The 14,717-nt window shown below is 36.1% G+C and overlaps 1 long non-coding RNA gene across 2 annotated transcripts in view; it reads left to right on the forward strand.

The window, feature by feature from the left end:
• Positions 1–6,852: 6,852 nt before the first annotated feature.
• Positions 6,853–14,717, forward strand: part of LOC145238695 (uncharacterized) — a 45,285-nt gene continuing 37,420 nt past the window's right edge. For both annotated transcript variants that reach the window (XR_013862165.1, XR_013862164.1), the window contains exon 1: positions 6,853–6,912. This is a non-coding gene — a long non-coding RNA (uncharacterized LOC145238695). The remainder of the gene's footprint in view (positions 6,913–14,717) is intronic.

Genomic DNA, 14,717 nt, shown 5'->3' on the forward strand with positions numbered 1-14,717 from the left:
CGAATAGATCAACAAATAGGCCAATTTTCTCCCTGACTAGCATATTCAGCAATTTCAAAAGACTGTACAAGACACGAGTTTTCCTCAAACCAGTGCTGATCAGTTGGGTCAGTTGAGTTGCAATTTTAGATTGGACTAATTTAGGTATCACAGAAAGCTACTCGCATACCACCTGAAAAGTACGGGCGTACCACAGTTTTAGAACCACTGTTTTAAACCATCATTTTGGCACTTTGGTTTGGCTAAGCATTAAGTAATGGAAAATTTTAACTTTGCAACCATGACTTTTCGTTCCATGGAATTCATACGCTGCTTTTGCGACATATGGTATCGAGCGGTGTAACTGTACTGTTCCATGTGTTCTCATGATTCAGTAACTATTGGAAGCACATATTCAGTATCGTTGTTACATGTTCTCGTCTTCCTGATATGTTGCAACAGCCTGACCATAAGATGGGCTGTTGCGTAAACCGGGTATTTCAAAATAGTTGTGCAATCCATTGCAGTGCTGCATATCTTTGCAAGCGTTTAACTTAAAACAAACTAATAACTGTTGTGAGTAAAAGAAGGTACTGTTCTGGAATGATCGCACGAAAAACGAATACCAGTTTAAAAGCCAATGTTTATCGTTAATCTTTCTCTTTTCCATCATATCCTTTCCTTGAGATAAATGAGACTTGATGTGTGTTGCGTAACCAGAATAAAAGACAAGAACTGAATTGATCTTTTGTGGATCATGTCGGCTCTATGCAGCAAGCGTTAAGAATCGTAATAATGAACTTACTCGCTACTGCAGACGAGCAATACGAGCCACGACAAGCAGAAGAAATAACAAGCTTTAAAGTAAACAATAACACAGCAGCTCCGCGCAACCTAGCCACCGCAAATGTAATACACTGAGGTTTAAATCAAATGCAATAAACTATGGTAAAACTAAAACAACAACTCAACAAAATCATTTAAAACCCATTTTTCATGAGGTTTAGTGTAGTGTTGCTTCCTACAGAAAGATTTACCATTTACAAAATTGTGTTTTGTTCAATTTTTTATGCTATACAAATGTCTCAGCTACACATGGCATATATTCTTGGTAAATTAGGGTAGCAGTGAAAGTACTTATGCCACTAAAATCAACATTTGGGATAAGTGTACAACAGAGGCAGTAGTGAACTTGTAATCCAAGTGTTTTGCTCTCTAAACTGCAACTAAACATTTACAAAGTTGCTATTGCTGCCTATTGTGGCAATCGGCATTTCCTACTATGTGATACTATTTTGAAAATGTCACCCCTTGCATTGTTGTTGCAGAATCTTGTTGTTTTTAAGTGAAGTATGGTCAACACATCATTAAATCCAAATCTGCTTCTCATCCCCTTGTTTCCATTGCTGGTTATAAAACTTAAAAAAGGCTGGATTTATTTTCAATTTATCTATTTTGATACATGAGCTAGAAAGACACTGGTAAGTTTTATCTTCATTGGTTTAATTTTATTGTTGGCAGTGGTTAGCAAACTTTTACTCATCACAAAGTTATAAGCAGTAAAAGTTTTTAATGGCCTTTGCAATACTTATGTTATTCTCAAGTTATTTATTTAAGCCTGTATATTGATATGAAGAAACATAGCACAATGTGAAACTTTGCATTGTGGTAGAATAGGTTACACAGGAAATAAAGTACAAGCATATTACAGTAAAAAAGTTATGAAACAATAAAGCTAAGCAAAATTACTGAAGTAAGGTAAAGTGTGCAGCACATAATCTGAAGAATCACAACATACAAGAAAAGTAATGCAGCAAAATGCTAGCATACATGATATTAGCTTAGCTTTGATTTTAAGACATTTCTAATGGTAAATAGAGCTGCTTATAATCACCTGGTTTGTGATGATACAAATTGCTGGAACAGAAAAGCACATAAAACTATTTTCCTATCTCATTCATAAGCATGTTGATAAGGATTAAATTGGTCACATCTTTTTAATTTTACATGGGTTCAGTATGCCACAGTGTAGTTGCCATGCATACTAGCCAGTTCCATGTTGTATCTGTAAGGTGCGTCATAGAATATTGATGGTGTACAATCATAAGGTAAAGTTGGTTCAATTTTCATTTGATTTTCACAATGTGCATAGGCTGAAACAATTTCAAACATATCCACACTAAAAAAATTTTCACAAAAAAACTGGCAAAATTTGATGCCAAATTTTGCTGCCGAAAGCCCCTCTTTGTAGCGATATAGTGCAATGAAGTTTTTAATAAGGTTTACAATTGCATGGATGCTTGAATTGATATATTGTGATGTGCTTGTATAAATCAGAATGACATAGGCTTTTTTAGAATAACGAATCGCTTCTTGGTACCGGCTCATTTGAATAAGGCAAGCGGAAATACCATTATAACACCAACAGTTGTATTCAGCATACATCAGCATAAAAAAGTCTGTCTCTATTTTTGAAAAAAGAAGTATAGCTCTTTTGTAATAAATCAAAGCTTCATCCAATCTTCTTTTTTCGAACAAACCACTGGCCTTTCTGATCAGATGCATTATTTCCACTTTAAAATCTGATCGGATTTGCTTTTTTTCATTCTCGTTTAACATTTGATCACCATAATTGTTGATTTTCTGTGTAAGTTCTTGATTAGCTGCTTCACTATAGCCCAGGATATTGTTGCACATGATGCTGGCTTCGTAAAACCCTGATTGTTGAAATGCTTCCGATAATTGTTGCAAAGCAAAATTTTTGTTCAATGAAGTTGTAAATTTGTGGTCAAAAAAGTACTGAGAAATTAATTCAATTGCTTCCATTGACCTTCCCAATTTTCTCAGACACAGAGCTTTGTTTAAAACATTACCAACACTTGTTTCACTTAAAAAGTCAGTTCTAATCTCTGGGCACTTCCATGACTTATCAAAATAAACAAGAGCCTCTTCATATTTCTCCAGAGCACACAATATACCTCCCATACGATTGTATGCAAAATTTATTGAAATATCTGATTCCTCATTGACGTGGATGGTTTGTCTTCTGTTTATGAGATCCTGACAAACAATTCTTGCTTCTTCATTTTGACCCAACCTTTCAAGGCATATTGTATAGTTTATCATTATCGGAAAGTATTCGTCACGTATATTTTCATTCTGTGGGTCATCTTTTATTTCATCATAAGCACATTTTATGTATTTTAGAGCTTTTTTGTTGCGTCCAAGTTTTTTAAAGCAATCACCCATATCATTACTAATTTTATGCTTAGGAATGGAACATGAAACTTTAAAAAACTGATAAAAGTTTAGTTTCCTGAAGTATTTCAGGGCTCCTTTAAACTTCTTTAATTCAATCAAGCAAAGGGCACATTGCCTCATAAGTTCACATTTGGTATCAATAAGACCAAGCTGTTGCAATTTTGGTAAATTTAATTTTATTACTTTGATGCACTCTCTGTATTTCTCAAGACCATGCAAACTTTTTGCATATGAAGTAAGCAGTACAATTTGATCAGGCAGATTCTTATGGTCTGGATCATCTTTAAGTTCATGTACCAGCCTTTCAGCAAAACCATATAGTTTTAACCGTGCTGCCAGCTCCACTTCAGATATTGGTAATGGTGAAATATATATGTGATCAAATAAATGAAAGTTTTGGAAACAAATGCTAACATAGTTTTGTAGGGTCATTGCAATATTTAGCCCTTCCACAAATGCTTTAGTGCCTATGAAGGATGAAATATTTTGTATACATGATGGCATTCCATTATAATTACTTTGATGGAGAATATCATCTTGGCTTGATGCATTGCTGTACAACCTTAGTCTTGTTTCACAAGCAACTGCCAATGAAAACAGAAGTTTTTCAACCAGTGCCTTGCTTACAACATTACGTGTCTTTAAGTCATCAATAATGTCAAAACAGTTTAGTAGCTTGCTGTGGTGCAAGTACCCAAAGGCCTCGACAAACAAGGAACAACTTCTGTAAACCAATCGTTTGATGTCTAGGGTGAAAATGTTTTTGGTCCACATTATTGAGAAGAGATCGTAGTCACTTTGAACTTGCTGCTGTTTCTGCAAATTAAAAATCGGCAGATTAGCAGATTTCCGCTTGGCTTCAGTTCTAAACTCTTCAAAAACTTCTAAGTCTCCAAAAACATAACTCGATCTGCTTAACATATCGGCTAAATGATATCCATTTTTTAAATCCACTTCACTGTCCAAGTACTTTACCATTTCACTGATTGGTTTGATCAGCTCGGTTGTCCACGGCTTATTCTGTGTCTTTGTTTGTCTTCCCAATGGATTCTTACTTGCTTGAGGAGCAAATCCATCTGGACAAATTCCACATAGAGTGTATTTATCATAAAACCAATCTTCTGTTTTGTTTAAGGGATTGTTAAGACATGGAATAGCCAAGAATTTGAGTATTGTTTCCCCCAGACGAACCAAGATGATTTGAAAAACAGTTGAAAACCACTGAAAATACTCCAAATGTTTTTGATAATTGGGATCTTTCTTAACTTTGTCTTCCAATACAATAATGCTTTCAAAATCAGAATATGGAGTAATTTCTTTTTTGGCCAATGAACCCATTCCTACCAGAGCAAACTTACAAGGTGCTTCCCCTAAGATGAACAGTGTCCGATTTGCTATAAGTTGCATAATGCTGGTGTATGTTTTTGTGACATAATCCTGTATTTTCCTTACATCTGCAACTCTGATTTGCATTTCCCTGTTTCTTTCGATACCTTTTAAATCATCACAGATTGGTTTCAATTTGTTTAGCATGCTTTTGGTTGTTTTACGAAGCAATGTAATTTTCTGCTTCGCTTCAGCAACTGCATTGTCAGTAAATGTAGTATCTAACTTTGAAGCTTTGGCTGAAGCTAATATATCCATGCATACATCATTAAGGTCTTGTTTAATTGCTTCAACATTGTCTGGCTGCCGTAACACAGCTGATGTCATTAAAGCAACACTTTGAATGAGACTGATCTTATCTGGACTTTTTTCTTTGTACACAAGTCCCAACTGATGCAAAGTTTTTGCTGATTCCTTTGGATTAATTTCCACTCCATTGGATGAACATTGTTCATTTTTTAACTTTTCTGCCAAAACACTTTCAGAAAGCATGCCAATTTTGTTTTTAAACTAATCACAATGTGGGAAAACCTGAATAACAAAACATGGATTTAAGTTGTTAGTTATCATACGGGTGTGTTGAAATGATTTACCGGTTACTACAACAGCATTTGGTTTTTAATGATTGTGGATTTTAATTGACATTTTAGTATGCATATTAAAATGTAAATATTTATACAGTTGTAATACATTAATTGCATTTGTCTTATCATTTATTAAAAAATGAGATTTTTAAGTTTTAGTAGTCAAGGTCATTGTTAATTTGTTATTAATTGTGTTTGCGTTTTGTCATTGCACTGCAGCCAAACAGGGGTTTGCATAAAACAAGGTCCGAAATTCTTATCCCATCTCGGTCGCTTGTGTTTCCCTGAGCAAGAAACTTAAGCGGCATTGCTCCAACCCAGTGGTTTCCAATGGGTTGAACTAAATTGAAGTCACCAACTGCCTAAAATCGAAAAAATCAAATAAAAAATGATCATCGGACTTGCAATAAAACAGGCAGCTCGACGGCGGACTCATTGTGAGCATAACGCATTCAGGCGTTGGCCGCCCACCGAGGATAAAGATGAAACAAACAAACAAACAAACAATACAGTGGTTCCCAACCGGGAAGGAATTCCTCCCTAGGGAGGAATTTTATGAGTTCAGGGGGGGAATTTCATAAAAAATGTAATAAAATTGCATTGGAAATGTTACAGAATATTTTTGTATTTACATTATTATGTCCATTATAATTTGGACCCGGTTCACCGAGTGAGTATGCCTTTTCTAATTGTGCGATTAATAGTAAATTTAATAAATTCTGTACAAGGAGGGTACACTGGCTCTCCACTGAAAAACAGCCAAGCACAAGAGTTCGGGTTGAGTGTACAGACTAAACTCGTTACTTCATTAAGTTTTGCATCATTACAAAATTATTCTCAACATTTTATCGGTAATTAAACGTTGTTATAAAAATTCAAGCAATTGCTTAATCAAACTTTAAAAAAAACTCTAAGATTTTTGTCTTGAACAAACCATCCATCCTGGCTTAAACACTTCCAGTTTGATAACTTTCACAAGCCCACCTCTAAATAAAATAAATCACTATGTACTAGTATCTAACGGGTCAATATTACATATCAGCATGACTGGCGAGCTCCCTGTACATTGTGCGTGACGAGTATGTTTGTGGAACAGAACTGCGTTCATGGTTCATGTTCTCACGCTTGAGAAGACTTGCTAAAGCGACACACCTGAAATTAAAACCCGGCCCAGGTATTTTTACCTGCGTTGAGGTTTGGTCGCAGTTTTACTGTTTCTTGTTCACTGTAGCGAGACGAAGTTTAAAATTTTACTGATAGTTGAAAAGGCACACCTTTTAATCAGGCTGTATGTGTGTCACTGATAGGTATTCGATCATTCTTGGTATTACTTTTTATGGACAATACTGCGTTCCGTGATTAACAAAAAAAAATAATAATGCAAAAAAACTGATTGTTTTTTTTCTCTGCTTTTTTTCTTTTTCCTATTTTGTACTTTTGGACGCCACACCCTGAACGTATCTGATAAATACACTGGGTTGTCCTATCCCCAATCAACTTATGTATTTGCGACGTGTTGTGGTCCGTGAGTACCAAGATTATTCTACATCTATTTTATCCAGTTTTTTTGTTTTTTTTGTTTACATTTTATCTATATGTGTCATTTCAAAGCAACCCATATTAATACACTTTTTGCAGAACGAAAGTCAGATGAAAGATCCAGGAACTAACTGCTATTGACACACACATGTATCGTTTGAAGGTAACTGTGTTACTTACTTGACTGCATCGTTGGCTACCATTAGTCCATGCTTTTCTGCAAACTTTATTTTGTACCGCTATGCAACAAGATCACTATATGTCCCATAATCAGCCAGTAAGAATGGTCACAATACCGTGGACTTGTTTTGGCCGGATGTTGCTAAATGCTTTGCTCCGAAAATGTTGTTTTCTATTCACTTAAATTCAGGCCAACGCCGTAATCTGTTATGGACATCGGTAACTTGCAATTAAATGACTTACTAATAGTTAAGGTTGTCGAAAGTCAAATGCACAAGATGTTCTGCTACCGAACGCACAACTGCACGGTTGTTTGTAAATCAGGCCCGTAAAAAATGTACGTGTGCAGCGTAGTTTTACAATGTAAAAGAGCGTGTGCCACCCGGCAACAGTTAATGTTGTAATTTTACACGCTAGGTGGAGTAAAAGATGTGTTAGCAGACACGAACCGGCCCGGTATGTGTACAATGGCACTCCAGTTTGAAATATGCGTTTAGCGTTTAACATGCAGATTGCCTTTGTAGCTTTGTGCTTATCAAGTAATCAGGTATACATACAGCAACTGTAATGCCTCTCATTTCTATTTTGTACTGCTATGTTGTACAACCAACCGTGAACTACAAAGATCCTGATTTTTACGAACAGAAATCTTATAAACTATAAGTCTGTCTGCTTTTTATGAAAGGTGTCATCACCAACCGTCACGCTGTTTTTACTGTGTTCCTTGTAAACGAGAGTACTTTTAGCTATTTAACGGGGCTTACATTCAATCCGTAGCTTACTACTATTACACCGGTTTGTATGCTTGTTTGTTGTTCGAAACCCACACAAAAGTTAGCGCGAATTGACTTGAGAATCGTTTCGTTACATAACAATGGCAACATGTTGTACTAACAGACAGTTTGTAAGCACGTCATGAACTACCGGTAATACCGGTGTTTCGGTTTTCTAAGGGTGCGCGAAACATGGTTTTTATCGAGGTGATGTTGTCACTTATTATCGTGACCGAGGAGTTGGGGCTGATTTACGAAAAAGGCAATCGTCAAAAAAATCACCACCCTGACATTGTGGAAGCAAAACGTGTTACACAGCAATATTTACAAACACAACAACGCAACAAAAGGAAATCTTTGAATAATACGTTAGCACCGCAGAATCTAAATGGAAAATTAACGCCTAACATAAAAGTATTTATGCAAGTGCGAGGAATGGTATGACGACCTTTGTGGCATAGTTTGTAATGTTTAATTATGACCAAAGCTCTATTAACGAATATACAGGACCAACGCCTTTTTTAATCAGTTTCGGCTCCAGATATCTTGTTCTTAAGAAATAACGACCTGTTATGTTATCCTTGCTACCAACACAACACAAAACAAAAACGTTTTTGTAAGGCATACAGCGACAAATCAAATCTCTTTATAGAATCAGAGCACAACAAAGAGCAAAGTGTCACAGCCAGCTTACAAAAAATACAAGAATAACATGATATTTACACAATTTGTGTAACATTAGTGCCCTTGATAAAAACTACACAGTCATCGTATTGTTTTGGTGTGTTTCGCTTGACTGTGCATCTTCTGTTGCGCAGATTTGGCGAAAAACAAGCAAATTGTGAATTGAATTCAAATCGGTGAACCATTAGTTTCAAAGTGTGTCTGCATGGTAAAATATGGAGGGGGAGCATTCGTAGAGTGGGATTGGTGACGTGATTTTTAACTCCCATTCACACAGGGTCAACATTTTGATAAGCAAAACAAACTTGTCTTCTACACAGCAATTCTCATACACAAACTGACAAAGTTTTATTCCATGTTTTGCGGCAGCAAGGCACTCCTCGTGGCGTCGTAGCCTTAATAAGTTTGAAACCAGAGAGAAAGCAGAAAGTACGGACATATCAAGATTTTTCAGACTTAAATATATCGACAATTGGAACGACATTTTGTAAAACCTAATTGCATCGTGTCGTCGACCGTCCTCAACCAGCTTTGCAGAAACATTCTGATGAACTACATAATGTTTTGCAAAGTCTTGTAAAGATAGCTTGGTTGTATTTTCTTTACGAAGTAGTTCCATCTTTTCATGCCAAAGTTTTTTTATTAACATTTCTGATTCTGTTAAGTGACCCACTTTTAGTAGGAAGTCAGCTTTATCCGCAAAGAAATGCTCAACTTTTCCAGAGGTCTTGCATTTTAATGCTTCGTCACAGTAAACAAGAGCTTCTTCGTATCTCTTTAAGTGGTACAGACTTTCAATTTTATGAAAAAACGCTGCGTTTAGAAATGTGTCGGTTTCCTCGGGTATACGCTCTTTTCGTATTTGGGATATTAATTCTTCATTTATCGAAAGAGCTTTGTTATAACAACCCGCACAATTTAGGCTGAAAAGAAACGGAACTAACAGTGCGCAATAACCGTAATTTGTTAAATTTATGGTAGGATCTTTTTTGGTCTCATTGTATGCGAGCTCGAAATAATGCCGAGCCTTTTCGTAATCTTCGTGCATCATGTAGCAACCCCCAATCGTTCCGTAGGCATTCACCCTTAATTCACCTGCAATTCCATTTGAATGAACATCAGGTAACATTTCTATATATTTTAATGCTTGTCTGTGCTTTTTCAACATAGTTGCACTCCAAGCGCCCTGCATCAAGCATATAATTCGCTTACCGATTAAACTTGGCGTATCAAGACGTGTTATTTCGTCGTCACAGATTTTGAGGACTTCTTCATATTCCCCAATTTGAGCCAAACATCCCACGCGCATTGTCTGCAAGAAACGTCGATCATCCTCATCAGTGGGTTTCCATTCATCTAATAACTTTAGAAGAAATGTGGATTCGTGCAATAAGTATGCCAGCCATACTTTACGAGATTGCGACTCCTCCAAATCAATGGGTATCTTACTTCTTGCATTTTCAAAGCAATCAATAACGTAGTCTTGGAGCGATGTTATTATATCTATTCCAACTATAACTGCTTTGTTGCCTATATTTTTCGTAAAGTATTCAGTACCCGATCGAGATGAAGAATATGGGCGATGTACAATGTCATTTTGTCCTGAAGTCCTGCTGTACCACCTCAAACGCATTTCACATGCTATTGCCAACGAAAACTGAAGTTTGCACTGTAACATTTTATCGATAACACCACGATCTGCTAGTTCGTCAATGATTTCAAAACAGGTGAAATTGTAACATTTGTGCAAACGACCCAAAGCCAACACGAAAAGTGAAGAACTCCTTAACACAACACGCTTTATGTCTACTTTTCCATATAAATCAAAGGTCTTTGGTTGGTAAAGGTCGAAATATTCTTTGATATTTTGCTGTGCCCGTTGATTGAAGATGGGCATCTGACTTAGTTTTTGCTGGGTTTTTGATTTAAACTGTTCAGAAACAACAACATCTCCAAATACGAAACAAGTTGTAGTCAACATATCTGCTAAATGATATCCGTTTTTCAAATCCTCTTCTGTTTCCAAGTACTTCACCATCTCACTGACTGGTTTGATCAGCTCAGTTGTCCACGGCTTCTTCTGTGTCTTTGTTTGTCTTCCCAATGGATTCTTACTTGCTTGAGGAGCAAAGCCATCAGGACAAATTCCACATGGAGTGTATGTGTCATAAAACCAATCTTCTTTTTCACTCAAGGGATTGTTAAGACATGGAATAGCCAAGAATTTAAGTATAGTTTCCCCCAGACGAACCAGTATCAATTGGAAAACAGTTGCAAACCATCGAAAGTAATCTAAAACAACATTGTAATTCTCTTGGTTTTTAATTTCTTCTTCCAATACAATGATGCTCTCAAAATCAGAATATGGAGTAACTTCTTTCTTGGCCAACGAACCCATTCCTACCAGAGCAAACTTGCAAGGTGGCTGTCCCATTATATAAACAGTGCGTCTTCCAATAAGACCCATTGTTTGCTTGTATGTTTCAGTAACATAATCCTGTATTTTCCTTACTTGCTTAACTCTCTGCCTCTGTATTGCATTTAGTTCTTCGCCTTTCAAATCATCAGATATTGGTTTCAGCTCACTAAGTCTTATTTTTGTATTTTCACGAAATGTTTGAATTTGTTTTTTGGTTTCGGCAACAGCTTTATTTATCAGCTCTGCATCTGGATTTGCAGCGTTTGCCAACTTCATAATATGCGTGCACACGTCATCAAGATCTCTTTTAATGTCATCTGCATTGTCAGGCTGCCTTAACACAGCTGATGTCATTAGAGCAACACTTTGAATGAGACTGATCTTATCTGGACCTTTTTCTTTGTACGCAAGTCCCAACTGATGCAAAGTTTTTGCTGATTCTTTTGGATCTTTTTCCACGCCATTGGGATAACATTGTTTCTTCAACTTAGTTGCTAAATCGTTGATTACTACGCCTGTTATTATGTCGTTCAAGCAATCGGATAAATTTTCGCATGCGGACATTTTTAGCATTTATCGTTAATACTGACCTGCAAATAAATCATTAGCACATGTGAACCCTTTTACATTAAACAATTCGTTCGTCTTTCTACCCTTTTTTCATGCGAAGTTTTCTGCAGTTTTCTTGATTGTAACATGTTATCTTTCGAAATTTGACGTAGGATCTGTTTTTCAAAGAATGTATCATTTGATGATAGCATGAAACTCAAGCTCTCTTGTACTGGTAGTGTTTATAAACTTCAGTCAACCACCTCTTTCTCATCAGCTCTCCGGCTAAAACTTCGCGTGTAGTTAGGTCAACAAAGACAGTTTCATTCGATACGCCTCTACATCGCTTCAAGCTTGTAACAATAGTTTACAAAAGACGACGCTTTTGTTCTCCTATAAACCACGCCACCTGATATTGACGCGTTGTGTAGGAGAAATTATTGCAGTGTAGCCATCCGTTCCCATACGACGCCATTCTGACACAGAAAGGGTTTTGCTAAAAACTTCTTTGTTAAAAAATAACGAAGCTTGTCAAAGTACCCCATCATTAAACATATATCTACAGAAGTCTAGGTCATAGCACAAACTATTTCATTAAAAAATAGGGGTAAACACCTTTTTATACAAAGACAGTAATGCCAAAGTTGGATTTTTGAAGCGCATTTGGCCTTGTCTTCTTCTTATAAACAAACATGCATTGGTAACCGTCACATGGGTGTTTTGGTAAGTTATATTGTATTTCGACCACACTAAATACCTTTTTTTGTATTTTGCAAATGTTAGTTTCAAGCTACTTTAACACATCCTATTTTGGAGTTATATTTCGTAGTTGTATACATTGATACTTGCTATATAAAAGGTGGTTGACGTATTAAATTATATCTGTCGGTTCTGTTATTTTTTCAGTGCTATCCGTTCCCACGTCCGTTGGCTGACTGCAAGTTATACACATTGTGCATTTCAAAATTCACTTTAAAATCTTTCATCGAAGTTACTATGTGGCAAAAATGTAAAACCCGTTTTCGAAAATCGCAAAAAGCTTTATAAGTACAAACAAAAATAACTAAGTATTGCCTTGTTTTGATTTTGCTGGTTGGGTGGACTTTCGTCTGTTACAGACAAAGCAGCATGGCAACATGGGATTTACGATTTATTCTTGGGTATTGTAGTTTGAAACAAGTCGAATACCTGGCGCAGACCAACGCTGACACCGGAGATGGATAAATACATTCCAAAGTTCGAAGTCGCTCCCGCTACGAAATATAAACACACAGTTTACCATTGTAAGGTGTTAGAAATCTTTTAGTGGTTTTTAGGAACTAAAAATTGCGAGTTTTTTCGCTCTTGAGTAACTGAGCACACCAAATGAGGCCAACCTTTTTACACATAACACCTGTTCTAATTTTACAAAACGTTGTAACTTTTACATGTTTAAACTTTAAACCCATTATTTTAGATTTTTAATCACCTGAGTGTTAGACTGCACGATCATGTGCACGGTAACGACGAGGGATTTAAAACGTATCAGATACCGTACAGTATGCTGGTACATTATTTGTGGCGAGGGCGCATCTGGCAGAACAACCAGGATGGAAATTAACTTTCACATCGTATTGACACATATCATGTTTAAATTGATTAAAATTTTTCTAAAGATACGTCGGCCTAAAGTAACATTCAGTCTAAATACCATGGCGTATCAATAGCACAGAGCAAATTAAATTTGACACAACAGATCACTTTTCCAGGTCGCGTGGCTCTATTGTGACAAAACGTTTGGTCCAACCCACGATTTCTTTCAAAACATTTTTAGTATCCTGTAAAACGTACAGCAACGAGCAGAGCTTTTCGATTTTTCACCTACCCCATTACACAAAAGATTGTGGCTTTTGTCCCTTTTAACCTGTTAAACAAAGCTACGGTGACGAAACAAAGAACAAAACGTCACAACACTAAATGAGCATGCTGTGAAATGTATTTAACAAAAACCTGGTGAAACGATCTCCAACCCGTAACAATGACAAACATGTTCCGACTCGCGAGGGTATTCTGAAACTACTTGGTTTGCAATGACAGTCGGATGTTACACTTATAACAATGTACCTTATTTTTGTAATATGATAACACTATAATTCGAACAAAAATAACGTTACAAACATTTTTTTCTATTGTTGTTCATGTAAGGACAAAAACATTTTCTCTGTCGTTAAATGTATCAACGGGAAATTCATTTCTTTCATATTTGTTAGAGGGCGCTGCAACTTTGTACGCAAAATGCATAATAGCGGTTTTCTTAAAAATGATTTTTTTAACTGGTGCAAAAACTGTTGTAACTGCCCCAAACAAATTTGTACACCTGTATATGATGCCGGTATTAATTCCAGTTTTGCAAAATTATTAACACTTACCTTTTTTCCCTGGCTAGCAAATTACTTTTGACCCTTTTTTTGAAATACTACAGCAATTGGCCTGGATAATGATAAAGTCCACACAACACAAATGCATGTGTATAATGTTCTTGGGTGTAGGTTTTTGACTACAACATTGTGACCAAAAATAGTTTGATCAAGCTAAATTTCAGTTAACGGGGCTTGTGCTTCTAGAACAGTGATAATTTACGATGTTTGTGATCTATTGCGTCATCTAGTGGCAACATATTTTAGCTCTGTTTAAAACAAAGATGTGACCAGAACTTTGTAACTTTGTACGCAGCTTTAGGTGCAATCTTTGTGATTTATATGTGCTCAGCTTAACATAAACCTTTTCTATTTTTGCTAAAACTTCTGAATATCGATATATTTTGGTACAATTAAAACTTTGTCTATACGTGGCTTAATATATCACCAATTTGCAAATGCCTATGAACTTGTGCAATAAGTATTTGCATATAACCTCATTATCACTTTTAAATAGTTGACTCGCAGGAAATAGGTTATTACCACCTTTGCTGTTTTTGTATTTGTATTATGTACAGAGGTCATAAAAATAGACTTAGTTTCCATTTGTTTATTCTTTCCTTCATGAACGTAACCTTCTGTTCTATCAGGATTATCACGTTTAAACTGTTTTTAGTTCAGAAGATGTTTTGTACAATCCTAAGAGGGACGACGGAATATAGATGAAAATGCGAATGACACAAGCTTAGAAAACAAACAGGTGATGTCACTGTAATACCGTTGGTTGATGCTTTAACCGTCGTTAAAGATATATATTTAACATTATTTGAAGTATTATAGTATAAGTTCTTGTACAAGTCTTTCTTCGTTGTTTAGTATATGTGTTTTTCGCATTAACACAGCTTGAAAGCGTTGAAGTTACAACCACAAGAAGAACATATTTAGCAAAACTGCCTTCCAAATACAC

Source organism: Phallusia mammillata, chromosome 7, assembly GCF_965637545.1.
Source record: "Phallusia mammillata chromosome 7, kaPhaMamm4.hap1.1, whole genome shotgun sequence".
Taxonomy (NCBI): Eukaryota; Metazoa; Chordata; class Ascidiacea; order Phlebobranchia; family Ascidiidae; genus Phallusia; species Phallusia mammillata.